The sequence below is a fragment of the Drosophila miranda genome, assembly GCF_003369915.1.
Source record: "Drosophila miranda strain MSH22 chromosome Y unlocalized genomic scaffold, D.miranda_PacBio2.1 Contig_Y2_pilon, whole genome shotgun sequence".
Classification (NCBI taxonomy): domain Eukaryota; kingdom Metazoa; phylum Arthropoda; class Insecta; order Diptera; family Drosophilidae; genus Drosophila; species Drosophila miranda.
This window is the reverse complement of record NW_022881614.1, coordinates 29,059,094-29,078,660: the sequence shown is the minus strand read 5'-3', so window position 1 is coordinate 29,078,660 and position 19,567 is coordinate 29,059,094. Positions and strand designations below refer to the sequence as shown.

Here is a 19,567-nt window from a genome sequence, read left to right as displayed (position 1 = left end):
CGCCGCTAATATTAAACGACACGACAAAGAGTGCGTGCGAGAGAGACAGAAAATCAGTCTGAGCGTGACGTCGGGCGCTGCGTAGCCACTGAAAATTGATTTCTTGCTTTTGGCTACAAAAATGATCCGATCTGATCCAGATTCAGCAATCTGATAGATATGGTCATTATCTATGATTCTGAGTTTTTAGTTTTCTCGAATGTGCAATATTGTGGATGCAACAGATTTTCGTCTTTTGTGGGGGCGGAAGGGGGTGGGGCGAAATGCTGAGATAAACGTTTTATAGTGAGATCTAACAGAAGTGCGGATACCAAATTTGGTTACTCTAGCCTTAATAGTCTCTGAGATTTGTGGATGCCCCAGATTTTCGTCCTTTGCGGGGGCGGAAGGGGGTGTGGCGAAATTTGGACACAAAACGGTCAAGGTCCGATATCACAGGAGTGTGGATACCAAATTTGGTTGCTCTGGCTCTTATAGGTTCTGAGATCCTTGAACTCATATTTTGCAATTGACAAAACCGACCATGAAACCTGTGTGTTAGAGAGAGACAGAGCGAGAAAGAATGAAATTGTTTTCTTGATTCTGGCTATAATCATTATACGATCTGGTTCAGATTTTGTACTGTAGAAGATATGGTCATCCTCACCGATTCTGCGTTTTTGGTTTTATCGTATCTTTAAAAATGTGGATGCCACAGATTTTCGTCCTTTGTGGGGGCGGAAGTGGGCGGGGCGAAGTTTTGAAATATTTTTGTAGCAGTGACATATCACAGAAGTCTGGATCCAAAACATCGTTGCTCTAGCTCTTATAGTCTTTGAGCACTAGGCGCTGAAGGGGACGGACGGACGGACGGACGGACGGACGGACGGACGGACGGACGGACGGACAGACGGACAGACAGACAGGGCTAAATCGACTCGGCTATTGATGCTGATCATGAATATATATACTTTATGGGGTCGGAAACGATTCCTTCTGGACGTTACACACATCCACTTTTACCACAAATCTAATATACCCCAATACTCATTTTGAGTATCGGGTATAATGACGAAAACGCAAATCAACAGCAAACAGCAAACAAGCAAATAGAAAACAGCAGAGTTTGTTGAAAAGATAGATGGATTTATGGCTGGCAGGGTGGCAGGGTGGGTGGGTGTCTGGCCTTCTTGAGTTTTTCCCTCTCGTATCGGGCCCAGGGGTTCCCTAATGATCAGATATAGAGGGGATCAATCCAGGGGATTGAAACCAGACAAACATAAACTTTAATATCAATAGGCACAGCCATTCGCTGGCCTTAATCCCCGGCCGAAGGCGGGGGTCGAGAGTGCGTGTGTGAGGCGGGGAAAGTGGAAAAGAGTCAGCCGACTGAAACTCTAATTGAAAATCATTAGGAACCAAAGCACATACAATACTTTTTCCATCCCCCCGTCACACAGATTGTTTGTACACTCATAGCAGACAGCCCCCACCCTCCTTGGCGGGGAACGGAAAAATCAATCGCCGAACTAATGACAATTTTCAATGCTCCACGTGCTCGTGGAGGTGCCACCCCCAGCCACAGGCACATCCCTCGCCGACCCGCCGTGTCTAATGAGCGTGGCTAACTGAGATAAGAGATCTGGCCAAATGGTGAATCTGTTACGGGTACGGGTGCGGGTACGGGTCCAGAGCAATTGCCGTTCGGTTTTGTTACCAAGAGATTTAGCAGCCAGCAGATACAGATACAGATACAGATACAGATATATGCACGTATTGGTACTTATGTCATGCCCTGCTGCGAGTGGCCAACATTTGATCTCTGACGTTTGTGGCCACAGGCATTCGTATTCGTATTCGTATTCTCGTGATGAGCAATGCCAATAGCATGCGATCGGGGGTGTACGACTATATGCGATTTTCCTCTATATATATATATATATAGGCCGAGTATCCCGCAGATACAACGCAGATATCGTACAACAGATACAAATGCAGTACGCTGGCCAGACCAGACCAGACCAGACACACACTCGCCGTTTATAACTTACACATTGCTTCATTATTTTGGCTATTTTGTAAAACCGAAAATTGAGTCTATTTCGCTTTTGTTTCCCCATTTTATGATGTTCTGTTGGGGCCCGCCACTTGACTTGGACTTTTGATGTTTTTACTTGGCCCAATCCGGCGATGCCGCTGCCGTTGTCGCTCACTGATCTGCAGCATTTAATTTCATGATTGTTGTCGTTGTTGTTGTTGTTGTTGCTGTCGTTTGTTGCTGCTGTTGCTGTTGCTGTTGCCGTTCTGTGGCTGCTCTGCTGTTTTAATTAAATTTAGCAAGGGAAAAACGTTGAAGAAAACATTTTGTAAATTGCATTTTATGTGCAATTTTCGTTCGACATTTGCCGGGCACTCTCGTCTCTCGTCTGTCTGTCTGTCTGTCCGTCCGTCTGTCTGTGTCCCTGGGGCACGACTGCCGCGCGGAGTACAGTGCATCTAATTGCGAGTAACAAATGCTGCCTCATGTTGCTGTCGCCAGACATTTCTGTTTCAGGCATATCTCTCACTCTCTGAGTTCTGGCCAAAAATGAAGGGCAGCAACATGTGCCTGCCTGCCTGCCTGACCGATGGATGGGACAGAGATGGACAGTTTGGGAGCTGTTTTGATTAGCCAGCACCTGGGACAGGCGGCAAATGAGCTGAACAAATGTTACAGATGGATCATCTGCGGAAGAGACAGAGACAGAGAGAGTGTGAAGATTCCCCCATCGTATGCACATCCTTGGGCATCCTTACGCCAACACCATTCCAGTGCCAGTGCCATTGCGAGCACACTTTGATAAATGTCGATGGGATGATGGGGCGCCCAGTCGACATCTCGTCTGTTCTGGCTCTGGCTGACGGGCTGACGGACTGACTGACTATACAGCTATATTTCTTGCTATTTTTACAACCTCCCGATTCTTTATCTGAGATTTTGTCGACTTGCAGTTCATTGCGATTGCCAGGCAGGCCAGGCCAGGCCGGGCCACGCCACGGCAGCGGCAGCGGCAATTTCTTCATCTGCATCTACGCTGCGACTGCAGACGCATCTTTCTTTTTCGGTTTTTTATTTCTTGGCAAACGCACTTATATCTGTGTATCTATGTATCTTTGTATCTGCCGTGGATGCTGGGGTGAGACTGCACTTTATAGGCGACCGTTTGATCGACTGAGTGCAAATTTCTCGAAGCGAAATTTATTTGTGATTTGCAATGATTTGTATTTTTTTTGAATCCTTGGGCTGGCGGGGTTTTCGGTGGGTAATTCATCTTCATTTCGTTGCGGTTCGAGTTGAAATGCGGTGCGGTATGTAGCCGCGAAACTGCACCACCGCCACACCGCTGCAGCACGGCCTCTGTCACAGCTTTTTTTTTTTTGCTTATTGCTTTTGCTCCTCTCTGCTCTCTGCGGCGGGGACTATTTTCATTCGTCCGCCGCTGTGCTAAAAATGTTTCAAATGTTTCCCCCCCCCACTAAAAAAAAAGAGAAGAAAACCAAAACCAAAATACGACTACAAATTGTACAAATTTCATAGGATCAGCCATCAATCATTTTAGTACGTTGCTGTTGTTGTTGTTGTAATTTAATCAACAGTTTTCCTGGCCTGCGCGAGTGGGTGGGGGCGGGGGTGGAAGAAAGGGAAAAAGAAAATATTCATGGTGTACGAAAGAGAGAGAGAGAGGGGAGAGAGAGTATTATTATTATAAAAAAAAACACAAAAATTTCTTCGTTTCTGAGTTTTTCCGGGTTTTTCTTTTGTGTGTAAAAAAGTTGTTGAAATTTGAATTAAACCTTGTGTGAGCCAAGGACGCTGTCTGCTTTGCCTGAAGGAGGAAACTGTCTGTCCGTCCGTCTGTCCGTCCGTCCGTCTGTGGGTATTAGATATTGGATTACCATCTTCTGATGAGGTCTCCCCCATTAATCCGTAGATAATGATGCTGCCAGAGGGTGGATCAATAGATATTTGTATCTGGGGAGAAGTCGTTCTTCGTGAAAACAGTATTTCTGGCACCTTGGCTGTTTGGCCGTTCCCCGAGTGCCGCGAATGCCGCGAATGTCACTTCCACTTTCGATTTGGGTCAGCATTTCGGACTCTCTGTGCGCACGTTTTCCCATACAGAACGAGAACTTGGACGAGCACCTGACCTGACTTAGATGGCAATGAAAACAGAGAGCCCCACCTCTTTGGGGGCTCTTAGCGGATGCTACAATAAACAAAATAGGGCTGAGAGAGAGCGCCACTCTGCACGGATCTACTTGGAATTACTTGAAAAACAAAAACAGAAACCGTCCTTAAAGCTAGTTAAAGTCTAGGGAAAACCAATTAGTTAATGACTAGCTGCCTCTTGCGGTTAAGAAAATGTCAAGGTGTTGCATGCAGAGCGGAGGGGATCTTATCGCTATCGCTATCGAGTTAATTAGTGCAAATATATCGGCTCGAATGCGCGTTGTACGTGGCCCAAACACCTGTCCGTACCCGCATACATGTAAGATTAATAATAATGTATCGTTTATTAATAGTGTTTTTCGAAAAAGAGTACAAAGTGTATGATTTAAGATGTGCAATTAATGAGTCTGTTCTTCAGACTTTTTGTTCAACTTTCTGCTTCTACTTCCAACAACCGACTCCCATATCGATAACCCCTTATCGGTTAGGTCTTTTAATCATCGGTTAAGTCTGGTTATATCGGTTAGGTCTTATCGATGGTATCTTAAGCTCAAATGTTAATTTAGATGGGAAAGTGTTTGTGGAGATAATGTTTTTTATCCCAAATCGGCCGACTAATTATTTCGAATTAAATAAAACTCGGCGCAGAAATAAAATTACGATATGTTCTTTAATGCGTGACATCCAAATTGCAAGTGTGGCTTGCCTGCCCTTTACATTGCCGCTCCGATCGCTAAGCGCAGCTTCGCTCGGCCGACGTCGGTAGGCAGACGCAAAGCGGAGATAGCGAAGAGCGAGCTGGCAGAGAGCGTTAAGCAGGGCAAGCAAGCGTAGAGCTTTAACAAACAAATGAGTGACATAGACATAAGTAACAAACAAAATAAGCGGCTGAGGGCCAAGAATTAGGTGCTATTTGGCAAGCAGCTAATCGGCTGGGTTCTGCTCCGAACATTCACCCCCCGTTGGAAGGCAAAGGCTTTCAACAGATCCATCCTGAAGGGGCAGAACCGCTATTTTTCCAACGGCCCTCTTGAAAAGGCCTTTTTGAGTGCGGATGACGGCTACTCTAATGGTTCCATCTTTTCCTGGGATGACGCTCTCAATGCGGCCAAGCGTCCACCTTAATGGTGGCAGCGTTTCCTCCTTGATCATGACGAGCGCTCCTAGCTTGATGTTTGGAGACGATGACCGCCACTTGCTCCGCTCCTGAAGAATCGAAAGATACGCCGTGCTCCATTTTCTCCAAAACGCCTGCTTCATTTGACACAGCCGCTGCCATCGACTAAGTAGGTTGACCCGGAGATGCGCCACATCTGGCTCGTCGAATGCAGCTTTCGGGGCTCCATTAAGAAAGTGGTTTGGCGTGAGCACATCTAGATCATCGGGACTTTCTGTAATTGCATAAAGCGGACGAGAATTTAACAAAGCAGAGATTTCACAAGCCAAGGTCTGAATTTCATCAAGAGTAAAAATGTAGGTCCCGACGATGCGATGAAAATGATATTTAGCTGCTTTAACAGCCGTGAGGTGAGCGAGGGGGGATGAATTTCCAGTCGATTCCACTAGAAACGCAGAGATGTGACACAGCCGACGTATGAGGATCGCTGAGGAACATTTGCCGAAGCTCCAAAAGCTCATTTTTTGCTCCTACAAAATTTGTAGCGTTGTCTGACCAGATGATTCGAGGTTTGGGACGTAGACTTATAAAACGCCTTAATGCTGCCAGAAAGAATTCTGTAGATAGATCCCGAACGACTTCCAAATGAGTTGCTTTGGTGCTAAAGCATACGAAGACAGCGATGTAACATTTGATAGGAGGCCTGTTTCTGACTTCCGACTTGTGATAAAAGGGTCCGCAAAAATCAACGCCCGTTGTGTGGAATGCTGGATTAGTCCTTACGCGATCCGCCGGCAAGTTTCCCATGATATGTTCCCTCAGCACTGGCTTCAAACGAAAGCATCTAACACATTTGCGAATGATTCCCGCAACATATTTGCGTCCACCAATAGGCCAGAATTTTTGCCGAAGCAGTCCGAGCAATCCTTGAGCTCCTGCGTGGAGAAACCTTTCGTGAAAGAAGATAATAATAGAGACAGTGACAGGATGTCCCTTAGGAAGCAGGATCGGGTGCTTCGCGTCGTAGTCCAAATCGGCATTTTGGAGGCGGCCTCCAAAACGCAGCAATCCAAAGCTATCCAGAAATGGATTCAGTGAGGCCATCGTGCTTTTTGGGGGTAGGGCCTGTTAGCTGGCGAGGGCCCTGATCTCTTCCGAAAATTGTTGCTGCTGTATTGCCCTTATGAGCAAATGCGTACCATTTTTGATGTCGATTACGGTAGTTGACCCTTCGACCGCGCTATGCCTTTGTCCTTGAGAATGTAGAATCGATATATGTAAGCAAAGACGCGCTGCATGGATCCGAATGAGTTTTGAAATTTGCAATCGTACGATACATCCCTTTCGTTTGAAACAACCAATGCTGCATGACGACGTTCTGGTACATCGGTCGGCAATTGCAAGCCTGCAGGCCACTCTGAGCTCTCAAGACGCAAAAATGGTGGTCCAGAGATCCAAAGGCTGCTATCCATTAGTTCAGCTGGCGTGGATCCACGTGATATGATGTCGGCAGGGTTTAACTTTGTGGGCACGTGATGCCAAGTCATTCCAGCGGTGAGCTCCTGAATCCGCTGAACTCGATTAGAAACAAATATATTAAAATTCAATGGTGATTCTCGAATACAGGCAAGGGCTATGGACGAATCCGACCAGCAATGTATTTGGCATGGAGCTGATAATCCCTTAACTATGGTGGACACTAGTTCGGCTAATACGAGGGCAGCGGATAGCTCAAGCTTGGGGATAGTGATACTTTTCAAGGGCGCGACTCTGATCTAGAGCATAAGAGATGACTTTGCACAATGCCAAGAGCTTCCGAACGCATGTATACACAGGCGCCATATGCTGCTTGGCTCGCATCACAAAACGCGTGCATTTCTAATCTGGCTTGCTGCCGAAGCACGTAACGTGGAAACTTAAAGTTTTCAACCATCGACAACTGCGAAGTCAGCTCAATCCAAGTCGTATGTAGATCCTGGGGCAGGCTTTCGTCCCAATTCAACTTTAGGCTTTCGTTCCATAGCGACTGCATAAATATTTTAGCTTTTGTGATGATGGGAGAGATGAGCCCTAGAGGATCGTAGAACCTAGCTAGTGTAGACAGGACCGAATGCTTCGATATTGGGCCTGCAGCGGTTCCGACGTGAGCGAAGCTAAACAGAAGATTGTCCGTGGTGGGATCCCAAACTAGACCAAGCGCCTTGGTTACTTCAGTCCCGTCATGAAAGGTAAGGAACTTTTCGCGATCCGCCTCCGATACGCCTTCCAAAGCAGCGGGTTCATTGGAACACCATTTACGTATGGGAAAACATCCTTTCGAAAGTAGCTCCTTTACCTGCTGACGAATCTTGATGACAGAATCAATGCTGTCCCCTCCAGATATGAGATCATCGACATAGAAATCTCTTCGAACAACATCAGCGCCAAGCGGAAAACGCAACTCTTCATCATTTGCCAATTGATGCATAGCACGAATTGCTAAGAAAGCGGCAGGTTTGGTTCCGTAAGTAACAGTCTCCAACTTGAACACCTGAATCTCCTCCTTCGGGTCATTGCGCCATAGGATGCACTGCACGTGCGTATCGGGATGGGAAACGCGTACACAGCGGTACATTTTGCAGATATCGAAGCAGAGTTATCAGAATTTTAGGTTGGATGGTGGGTCCAGCCATTAGCGCATCATTCAGTGATACTCCAGACGCTGTTTTGGCAGATCCATCGAACACTACGCGTAATTTGGTGGTTGTACTATCCTGCTTGTGGACGCAATGGTGAGGCAAGAAGTACTGCGGGAGGTCTGACTGCCGCGAAGCTGGCGACATGTGTCCTAAATCAAGATACTCCTGGAGAAACTCCATATATTTTGCCTTAAGCTGTGCATTTTTTGCTAGCTTTCTCTCCAAATTGAGAAATCTACGTAGCGCCTGCTGATACGATTCTCCTAATTCCTCTAGACTGAATTTGGTTGGCAAACGCACGGAGTAAGCTCCGGACTCTAGGCGAATGCAGTTTGTGACGAAATGCTGTTCGCAATGAACATCTTCCTCCGAAATTGATGAGGGCGAATAATCTCCATCGACTTCCCAAAACCGCCTTACAATATCGCACAAATTAGTCTCGCAAGCGGAGATGACAGGGGGATCTTCAACGGCTGCTAGCGCCGCACGGGCTTTCTCAGAGTTTTTAATACTTCCTGACACTATCCAGCCAAGTTTCGTCTTCTGCAATGTTGGCAATTGGTCTGACAGTCGAATCTGTCCAACGCACATTAATTCGAAGAAAAAACCAGCACCTATCAACAGATCGACACGCTGGGGCTTGGCGAAATTAGGATCAGCCAGTTTTAGATTATTTGGCATTGGCCAATCCTTTGCGTCTAGGCCGAAGTTAGGGGGCATTCCTGTGATTGAGGCAGTGGTAATTGCAGAGAGGAAACCGTGATAGCTTTCGTCTTGAGATTGCAGGACGATGTCCACAGCCTTGCTGGATGGTAGAATTGACTCTCCAATACCGGCGATTTGAACGTGAGACGGGTGAGGATCTAACTGCAGCTGATTGGCGAGTCTCGATGTTATAAAGTTAACCTGAGAAGCGGAATCTAAAATGGCACGACATGGAATAAGCGATCCAAAACGGCCCCTGACATATACGATTGCAGTAGCTAGCAGCACGTTTTGGCTAGGCAGAGATTTTTGACTCGAGGGGGGAGGGCTAATATATTTGCTTGCTACTAGGGCACTTGCAGGATCATGCTGGGTCGATTCCGTGCTCGGCGACGGCAACTCAGCGTCAGCGCCCGACTGCATGTGGAGCAGTGTGTGATGCTTGGCTTGGCAATTTCTTCATGCCCCTGACTTGCAGCGTTGCAATGAATGGCCTTTGTTGAGGCAGTTTAGACATAAATGGCGCTTCTTCACCTCCTTGTATCGAGAAAAAACAGGGAGATCTATAAATGCCTGGCATCGGGATACGTAGTGATCGGAGGATTTGCAATACTTGCATGTTGAGCTATTATGATCGTTAATGGAGGTGATTAGGGTGCTAGGTTTACTAAGTGTATATAAGGTGTAAGTGTGTTTTAGCACCGAATTGTGCTTAGCCGCCGAAAATTTGCTAGGGCTAACGAATGTCGATCGCCAATGATTATTAATTGACACTGCAACTCAGAGATCACGTCGGGGTCACCAAATTTTATGTGGAGATAATGTTTTTTATCCCCAATCGGCCGACTAATTATTTCGAATTAAATAAAACTCGGCGCAGAAATAAAATTACGATATGTTCTTTAATGCGTGACATCCAAATTGCAAGTGTGGCTTGTCTGCCCTTTACATTGCCGCTCCGATCGCTAAGCGCAGCTTCGCTCGGCAGACGTCGGTTGGCAGACGCAAAGCGGAGATAGCGAAGAGCGAGCTGGCAGAGAGCGTTTAGCAGGGCAAGCAAGCGCAGAGCTTTAACAAACAAATGAGTGACATAGGTGCTATTTGGCAAGCAGCTAATCGGCTGGGTTCTGCTCCGAACAGTGTTAACTGCTTGATACACTGTCCTTTACATTCGGCCCTCCTGCTCATCTTCATTTGTCCCAGATGATAATATATCATCGTTCTCTGAGACAAAACGCCATAGCTTCATATTGTCAATGCTCGTTGCTGTGATATTTGGCCCCTCGACTTGAGCAACCTTTCTGACGTCGTAGCGACCGTTCCGCTTTACCTTGGTGACTTCATAAGGGCCTAGATACTCGCTGGCCAACTTGCGTCCTGCGACGAACTGCGTCCTCTTGATCGCGACCATGTCTCCTAGTCTGTAGCCGTGCTCACGTCGTCGTTTTTTATCATAATTGCGCTTGTACACCTCTGGCGCCTTCTCAATGTTTTGTTTCGCTTGGTCACGCAGTTCTTGGCGCTCGTTGTTAAACTGCGTAACCAACTCCTCGTTGAGCACCTCCAATAGTCGACTTTCAGCTTGTCTGTGCATCTTTGTCCCAAACATGAACTCGAATGGCGACGACTTCAACGTAGAATGCACATGCGAATTAATCGCCATCTGGACCTGTGGCACATGCTTGTACCACTTCGTTGACTCCTGAGCTGAGAGCTTTGCGATGATACCCAAAATTGAGCGGTTCACCCGCTCAATCTGACCGTTGCCTCTCGCCACACCTGTCGTTGTACACACATGTTCGACTTTGTTCTCGTTGAGAAACTCGCTGAATGCGTTGGATGTAAACGCTGCTCCTCTGTCGCTGACTATGCGCTTGGGAAAACCAAACACAAATGACCAATCGCTCAGCCTCTTCACAACTTCTTCGTGACCTGTTGACTTAGTTGGGAACAGCCACACAAACTTGGAGAATGCATCTACCACAGCAAAAATGTACTTGTATTGCTTGGCTGTCGCATCCATTGGTCCCAAATGATCAACGTGCAGCGTGTATAGTGGTGTGTCACCCTTGTCAATGCAATGAAGATAGCCTTCTTGTTTGCCCAACTTTTTGCTGAAAATTATACAACTTATTTACTTTCCGTTCAAGGTGCGGAATCCAGTATTGCTGCTGAACTGTGTGCATTGTCTTCGCTGTGGAGAAATGACCAACTTCATGCGATCCTTGAATGATTTCCCTTTCCATCAGCCTTGGAACCACCAATACGTCATTGCCACTTACAGATTTGAAGAGAAGACCTCCTTTAAGCTTGTAGTCTTGATATGGGTGCTGCTTCAGGATCTCAACTGTGGCTTTGATGAAATCGTCATCCTGCTGTGCTTTCTTTATCCGAGCTGTTAGCTCCGTCGTCACGAACATGCATGTCTGCGGAAAACGACTGAGACAGTCCACGTGTCTCATTCTGTCCCCTGGGCGGTGTACTGCTTTGAATGTAAAGTCCTCCATATACAGAATCCACTGGGAAACTTCTCTGGGTATATCTGCTTTCGTTGTTGTCTGCTTAAACGCCGCACAGTCAGTGGCAAGATCAAATTTGATCCCCAACAGGTAGTGACGAAACTTCTTGAGTGCGAGGTATGCAGCTTTGACCTCCAAATAGTAACTGTGACGTTTGGACTCAGCTTGTGTAGTCTTTTTACTCCAATAGTAAATCGGGTGGAAATTGCCATCAGACTGCTGCAACAGAACTGCTCCGAAACCTTCTTTGGATGCATCCGTGTGGAGTTCCGTTGGCGCTTCTCGTGAGTATAAATGTAATACAGGTGCGATTACATGCAGATTCTTTAAGGTTTGTAGCGACTGTTGCTCTGCTTCGCCAATGTCGAAAACTGCTTCCTTCCTGAGTAGATTCGTGAGCGGCCGGGCAACTTGTGCATAGCCAGGGATGAACTTTCTGAAAAAGCCTGTGAGTCCCAGAAATGCTTGAACTGCTTTAATGTCTTTGGGCGTAGCAAACCGACTGACAGCTGCTGTCTTCTCTTTGCCGGGCCAGATTCTCCCGTCCTCAATGATATGGCCCAGAAAGCTAATGCGTGGCTGCATGAAGCTACATTTCTTCCACTTGATCTTTAGGCCAAACGGCGCAGCTGTCTCCAGGACCAACTTTGTCTTCCTCATGCATACCTCGGGCGACGCGGCGTAAACAATTATGTCGTCCATATAAAGCTGCATAATGTCAGAGTTGATTAATTCTTGAAAAATATAGCTTACGAACCGAATGAACGCAGCTGGCGAGTTCTTGAATCCGAAAGGCGCTTTATTAAACTCGAATAATCCCTCCTTTGTAACAAAGGCCGTATACGACTTGCTTTGCTCTTCCATAGGCACATGGAAAAATCCGTTTTCAAGGCCCATTATGGTAAACCACTTAGCCGACTGCAGCTTTTCCAAGACTTCCTCCATGATCGGGACTGGGAAGTCTACGCAAACTCTAAGTGTACCATCTTTTTTCTTCACGACGACAACTCTGCTCGCTACATTTGAAGACGACTTGCGCAAGATTCCTTGCTCGATCCATTCTTCGACTTGCTTCTTTACGGCACTGGCTTCGTCTGTTGATAAACGACTCGGTGAGTGATGAAACGGCTTGATTAATCCGTCGGGAACTATCTTCAGTTGGATTGGAGACTGCTTTGCAACTTCTGTGGGCATTTGGTAACTGTTTCTTATCATCTGTTCAACGTCTTTTCGATATTGCGGCGGAGCCACAAAGGATGACTCTTCAGTTACATTATATATAAGAGCATGCTCATCTGTTGGCACAGGATCTGCGTCATGCTTCAAAAACGTGTATCCTTGCATATCAGCGACGAAACGGAACTTTTTAATGAAATCATGCCCCAAAAGTGCTTCGAAATATATCTGGCTACTGGGGACTACTAAAAACTTCTGTGTGGTCAGCAACTTATCCACGGTAACTTCTGCATTAAAGTATCCAACAGGCTTTGTTGATATCTGACCCAGACCGCGCAACATAGTTGTGCACTTCAAAAGTTTAACGTTTTTCATGGTCTTCAACATACTCTCTTTGATTATGGTTACATCTGACCCTGTATCCACAAGACAGTCAACAACAATGCCGTTTATTTGAATTTTTTTCATGCGACTGCGATCCAAAATGACGCGAACTTTATCAACTTTATCAGCTTCATAAGGACAGTTACGCGAAATGTGACCATTCTGATTGCACTTAAAACACTTCGTTTCGGCTTTGCAGTCTTTGCGTTTGTGTTCTCCTGATCCACAGTTATAGCAATATTCTTTTTTACCGCTTTGCCCACTTTGCTGCTTGAAACTCGTTTTATGCTGTTCGTTATTGCCCTTCTTCTCCGATATGTTCAAACGATCATAGATATCGAACTCTTCTTTCAAGGCCCTGAAGGTCTTACAGCGATACATGGCATACTTATACTCGTTTCTTATGTCCAGACCGTTCACAATATGGCTTATAACAGCCGCGTGTTCAACATGTCCGACTGCTGCTATTTTTCTCATCTGCAGCAAGTACTCGTGCATCGACTCACTACTCTTCCTCTTTCTTTCTTGCAGCAGCTTATGAATGTCTGCACTGTTATAGCTACATGTGAATTCATCCAATAATACGTTCTTGAGTTCCTCATAGGTGCACACGCATTCAGCTTCAAGGAAAAGCTTAGCTGCACCGGTCATTTTTCCTCTGGCCTGCACATACTTTTGCTTTTCAGTAAGCTCATATGCGTCGGCATTTTTTTCGAATATCTCAAACCATTTTTCTATGGGAACCGATTTTCCATCACAATCGCTCACAACTTTTGTAAAATTATCTGGAGCGATCTTCATTTCTCGTTGCTCATCGCAAAGCAGTTTCAAACTTAGCAACTTTATCATTTGATCAATCTTGTCATCACTATTCGTGTCTTTCGTAGTGATCAGACGTGTTTTTGTTTTGCGCTCCGCATTTTTTCCTTTTGTTTTGAATAAACAGCCGGTGTTTTCCTAACTAAATTCTAAATTTACTTCCTAACCAGACGACAATCTGGAAATCTATTCTATTACGCGAGTGCATGCCTTTTGATTTGTGTTAAAACATTATTTAACTTTTTATTTTTCGGCGTCGGCTTGTGCTTGTGCTTGTGTTTGTGTTGTTGCAGTGAGTGAGTACGCATTACATTGCATTGCAGTCCGCTCTCGTCTGGTAGCTTTTGTTGTTTTATCACTCTCTCGCTATCACCTCAACTTCAATAACTGTTCTTTCTCTCTCGCTCTTTAAACTTTCTGAGCAATAGCGCTCTCTGCTTAGTAGCTCTCGCTATAACCGCTCTCCACTCTGCTCTCTTTTTTTTACCAATTCCGCTTTGAGCGTTGTCTGGCACATTGGTCTGATACCAATTTGTTTTGCAAACAATAGTATATGTATAAATAAATAATAAAATAAAATGGAATACGCTGTGGTCTGTGCCAAAAAAAGCTGTAAGAAGCAGATCACCCACGATCAGCCGAATGTCCCCTGCTGGCTCTGCGACAGCGTAGTGCACGCAAAATGCGCTGGATTTTCTGGCCTCGTGAGTGATGCTATAGCCAAACGTAATGGCTTGCATTACAGTTGCGAGGCATGCCGTGCGGTGGAGAAAGACATGGTGGCTTTCATGAGGCAGACGCGGAGTGGCTTTAAGGAGCTGACCGTTGGTTTTAAAAACCAATACGATCGGCTCCTAGCCATGGAGGCTCACTCCGCGGGATCTGCAATTGCCAACCGTCACTCAGCCGTGCGCCGCCGAAAAACTGACTCCGACCACTCCAAGTGTGCAGCAGTTGATCTCGTTTGCCACTCCAAGGGCAACGACAGCTGCTGGCGACGCAGATTCGGTAGCCGAATTCATCGCCTCGGAGAATGTGCAGCCAAGTACGTCTGCAGCGTCCGTGTCCGTGGTGTCCGCAAGTTCGCTAGTTGTCCCGTCTATACCGATCCCACCAGTAAATAGACGTTCCGGACCTCCGGATATTGCCACCACAGGTACTAGGCCTGTGGTGACTAAACCACTGGTGGGAGTCCCACCAAAACGACAAGTTTTTGTTTCACGGCTGGCCCCTGACCTCACATCTAATGATGTAATTGCTTTTATTCAAAGCAAAATAAAAGCCGTGGCTTTAAAGGTGGAGAAATTTAACTTCTCTTATGCCAGGGAGATAGCCTCGTTTAAGATAAGCATCTCCCCAACTCAATTTGACACCATTTGCTCCGCCAAATTTTGGCCGGAGCATTTGGTGGTGAAGGAGTTTAAGGCTAAGAAGAAGAATAGGCCCCCCATATCCCTTCCAAACCTTTCCAGTGTGCCACCCTCAACCTCAACCTCAACTTCCTCTTCCTCAACTTCCCGTCTAGCTTCCACCTTTCCAAAAAACTAACTTCTCTTTTAGTAACCTATCAGAATGTAAGAGGCTTGCGTAGTAAGCTCAGCATTCTTTTCCGGGATAGTGTTGCATTTGCTTCCCACGTTATTGTGTTTACTGAAACCTGGTTAAAGCCGGACATTCTTAGTTCCGAGGTTTTGGCAGGTCGGTACACAACTTTTAGAAAGGACCGTTCGTCTCGACGGGCAGGGGGGGTTCTAATTGCAGTGGACTCTTACTTCACGTCGGAACACTTCACAGTCCAAGTTCAACAGGAACTGGAATTCCTGTGTGTAAGACTGATTCTTCCCGCTTTCGCTATATTCATTACTTGCTCGTATATCCCACCTTCTTCGGATATTTCAATTTATGAGCAGCACTTGTCCGCTTTAACCGCTGTTTCTTCCTCGCTATCTGATAAAGATCGTATGATAGTTCTTGGTGACTTCAACTTGCCAGGAACTGTTTGGTCTTCGGTAAACGAGTCTAGTATCCTAGTGCCCATGTCACGACATGACTTTGTTGACGGCTTGCTTGACCTATCCCTGTCTCAAGTCAACCATGTGAATAATTCCTTGGGTCGATTGCTTGATCTGTGCTTTGTATCGGATCCGACCATAGTGTTGTTAACCCGAGCCCTTCCGCTCACTATACCTGAAGACGCCTACCACCCTACTTTCGAGGTGTCGCTAGATATAGGACCAACTGTATTGGATCGGTCGAGTAGGCTGCCCGAACGTGTCCGCTGCTTTCGTAAAGCCGAGTTTGCGAAGCTTAATAACCTCATTAGGGATTTTGATTGGTCCGCTTTGTACTTGTGCACTGATATCATAAAAGGGACAAACATTTTTTACAATGCTCTTGGCACATTTTTCGATTCTTGTGTCCCGCTTTCTTGTCCGACTAGATCTGGAAAACCCCCTTGGTTTACCAAAGAGTTATCCAGTCTAAAAAACTTAAAATCAAGACTTTATAAAAAATTTCAAGAAGTGGGTTTTCCTACTTCTCACTCTCGCTATGTATTAGCTCGGTCAAACTTTTCAGTTCTTAATGCTCAATGCTATAAGAACTACCTATCTCGATGCAGGATACGTTTTTCTCAGGACCCTAAACAGTTTTACAGCTTCGTAAACAGTAAGCGTAGAACGTCCGCACACCCATCCTCGCTATCATTTTGTAATACGTCGGCAAATAATGATCAGGCAATTGCCGATCTTTTTGCCCAATTCTTCCAAACCACCTATTCTGAGGAAAGCTACTCTGGTCATCCGTACCCATACGGTTTACCGAGGTCGAACGGCATTTTCAGTCCCTTGTTAAATGAATGTTCCCTACTTCATGATCTTCGACTAGTTAAGCCGGTGTTTTCACCGGGTCCAGACGGGGTTCCAGGTTGTGTACTCAGGTACTGCGCCGAGGCTCTGTGTGGACCTTTGCTTAAACTATTCACCCTATCCATTGATTCTTCTTGCTTCCCCCGATCTGGAAGGAATCGTTTATAATTCCTCTCCATAAAAAAGGTAGCAAGTCTGATGCAAAAAATTATAGAGGTATAGCAAAGTTATCCGCTATTCCTAAAATGTTTGAGAGGGTTTTAACTCCGCACTTGCAACATCTCTGCAAGTCACTTATATCTCCAACTCAGCATGGATTTATAAGGCGGCGATCAACCACCACGAACTTGTTAGAGTTTACCTCTTTCATTATTAAAGGCTTTCAAGGTAACTTACAGACGGATGTTATTTACACCGACTTTAGTAAAGCATTCGACTCTGTAAACCATTCCCTTTTAGCGCATAAACTTGACCTTTTAGGGTTTCCGCCCAACCTCCTGAGATGGATTTCTAGCTATCTTTGTTCTAGGTCTCAAAGAGTCCTCTTCAAAAACTCCCTCTCTTTCCCAGTAAAGGTTTCTTCGGGAGTACCACAAGGCAGCCATCTAGGCCCCTTACTCTTCACACTCTTTATTAATGACTTACCTTCAGTATTAACATACTCTCGAGTACTTATGTATGCGGATGATGTTAAACTCTGTGTCCAGTACAAGGACATTTCATTTCATTCTCGCTTGCAATCCGATCTCAATAACTTTCAGTCATGGTGTTGTGCAAACTTGTTACACCTTAATGCCTCGAAATGCAAAGTTATGACATTTCATCGTTCTAGCCCTTTGTTGGCTCCTTACACCCTATTTGGTGGTTCTCTTGAGAGAATTACCCTGGTGGATGATCTGGGTGTTATGTTAGACCCCAAGTTAAAGTTTTCCGAACACATTTCTACCATGGTAAATAAGGCCATGAGCGTGCTTGGGTTTATAAAGAGGTGGTCAAAGGAATTTGACGACCCCTATATAACAAAGACTCTCTATACCTCGCTTGTTCGTCCGATCTTAAAATACGGCTCCTGTGTATGGTGCCCTCAGTACAAAGTACACCAGGACCGTATAGAATCAGTACAGAAAAACTTTTTACTCTTTGCTCTGCGGGGCCTTAACTGGGATGCGGGTGTAAGACTCCCATCTTACTCTAGTAGACTACTATTAGTAAACCTCCCATCCTTAGTTAACCGTAGAAAAATGCTTGGTGTGATAATTATGCACAACTTGATCAGGGGTGACATAGACAGCCCTGATCTGTTGAGCCGCATAAACTTCACGATTCCTATTAGACTGACTAGAAATTTTATACCGTTGTTCCTTCCACTTTGTAGATCGAATTATTCCTTGCATGAACCGTTTAGGGTCTTATGCTCGGATTATAATTCCCTCTACCATATTATATCCACCACTAATTCTCTTCCTCTTATTAAATTATTAATCCTTACACACCTTTCTATTAATTAGTAACTGTAGTGGTATTTGTACTTTGATTGCATGCTTAGTTTCTTAGTAAGTTTAGTACTAATTTTCCTCGAATGTTAGTCTAATAGCTATCTTTCTTGCATGTTCGCGTTTGGTTCGGCTACGCACCGCGCGTCATGCGGCAGCGCCCCTCGGTCGGTTGGGCGGGAGGAGGGCTGCGTTTTGCCTGGGATCCGCGCGTAACAGCCTTCTGCTGGTGTCACACGGGCCACTTGACGGTGCAGTAACTGCATCGCCTCTTGAAAGATGCAGTCATTGCATGTCAACGTCCACACTATTGTTTTCTGCATTTTCTAAATCTTCCATCTCGTTTGCACTCGGGCGCGACGTTCCTGGTACAGCTTCTTCCTTCTCTCTCTCTTTCCAGTGCAACGGCGGCGGTGTTTGCATCATTTTGCGGCTCTTTTCGACTTGTGACTGTGTACCCGACGAGTGCTTGTCTTTTCTGTTTATAAGTGTGTATCACACACAACGTGTCTGTGCGTGTTTTTTATGCTTGTGTACGTACTGCGCACGGACAAGGCGACGCTGCGGCGCGACAATGAATTTCACAATTTTCCAACCGAATTAAACGACCGATCTTTTATTAAACTCCGTGTCTACTGTTAGGCTCACAGAATTTGGATTGTTCAACTTAATGTTTATAGCCACCAACAACAACTTTACAACTTTATGTAGCTACAAACAACAACTTTAACAACTTTTCAACAATCCTCTTCTTGCATCAGCTTCTGCTTTCTTCTGTTTTTCTTTTTCACACACTCCGAGCTCTGTATTCGACGCGGACGAGCCCCCAAATGTAAGATTAATAATAATGTATCGTTTATTAATAGTGTTTTTCGAAAAAGAGTACAAAGTGTATGATTTAAGATGTGCAATTAATGAGTCTGTTCTTCCGACTTTTTGTTCAACTTTCTGCTTCTACTTCCAACAACCGACTCCCATATCGATAACCTTATCGGTTAGGTCTTTTAAACATCGGTTAAGTCTGGTTATATCGGTTAGGTCTTATCGATGGTATCTTAAGTTCAAATGTTAATTTAGATGGGATAGTGTTAACTGCTTGATACACTGTCCTTTACATACATACACATCCACATCTTGTTTTCCTGCGACTGCAGTGTGTGCGAAAATTCCGAAAATTGAAATTCCCTTCACGGCTCTCACGGTTCGGTTCACTCCCCCCCGTCGACGCAATGTCGTCCATTGATTGACATTTTGAACGTGACATGTACATGGTTCACCTAAATTCCGTAATTTATTTATAAAAACCTCTTTTAACCGACAAAACAAAACGGAAATTATGCTCTGGCATTGCCTGCTGCAGCCAGCCAGCTAGACGATAGACTATAGACCATTCTGTTTCGCTGTTAATTATGTGGCCTTTTTAACAGCATCATAGGCCCCACTAACAGCCCCAAAAATGCGAAAATCGGTGCAAAACTGGGATTCAGCGGTGGGAGGCCTGATAATGTCATTAGACCAGAAAAATGAACTCGCTTATCGGAAAAGTTACGTTAGAGCCGTATCGTGCGTTTCGTAGCTGAAAGATATATAGATACGAAATTGTGGAATGATATGAAGCTA

General features: G+C 45.4%; 1 protein-coding gene across 13 annotated transcripts in view; it reads left to right on the top strand.

Moving 5' to 3' along the window:
• Window positions 1-19,567, top strand: part of LOC117185934 (heterogeneous nuclear ribonucleoprotein L-like) — a 193,468-nt gene that overhangs the window by 54,352 nt on the left and 119,549 nt on the right. The window lies entirely within an intron of this gene.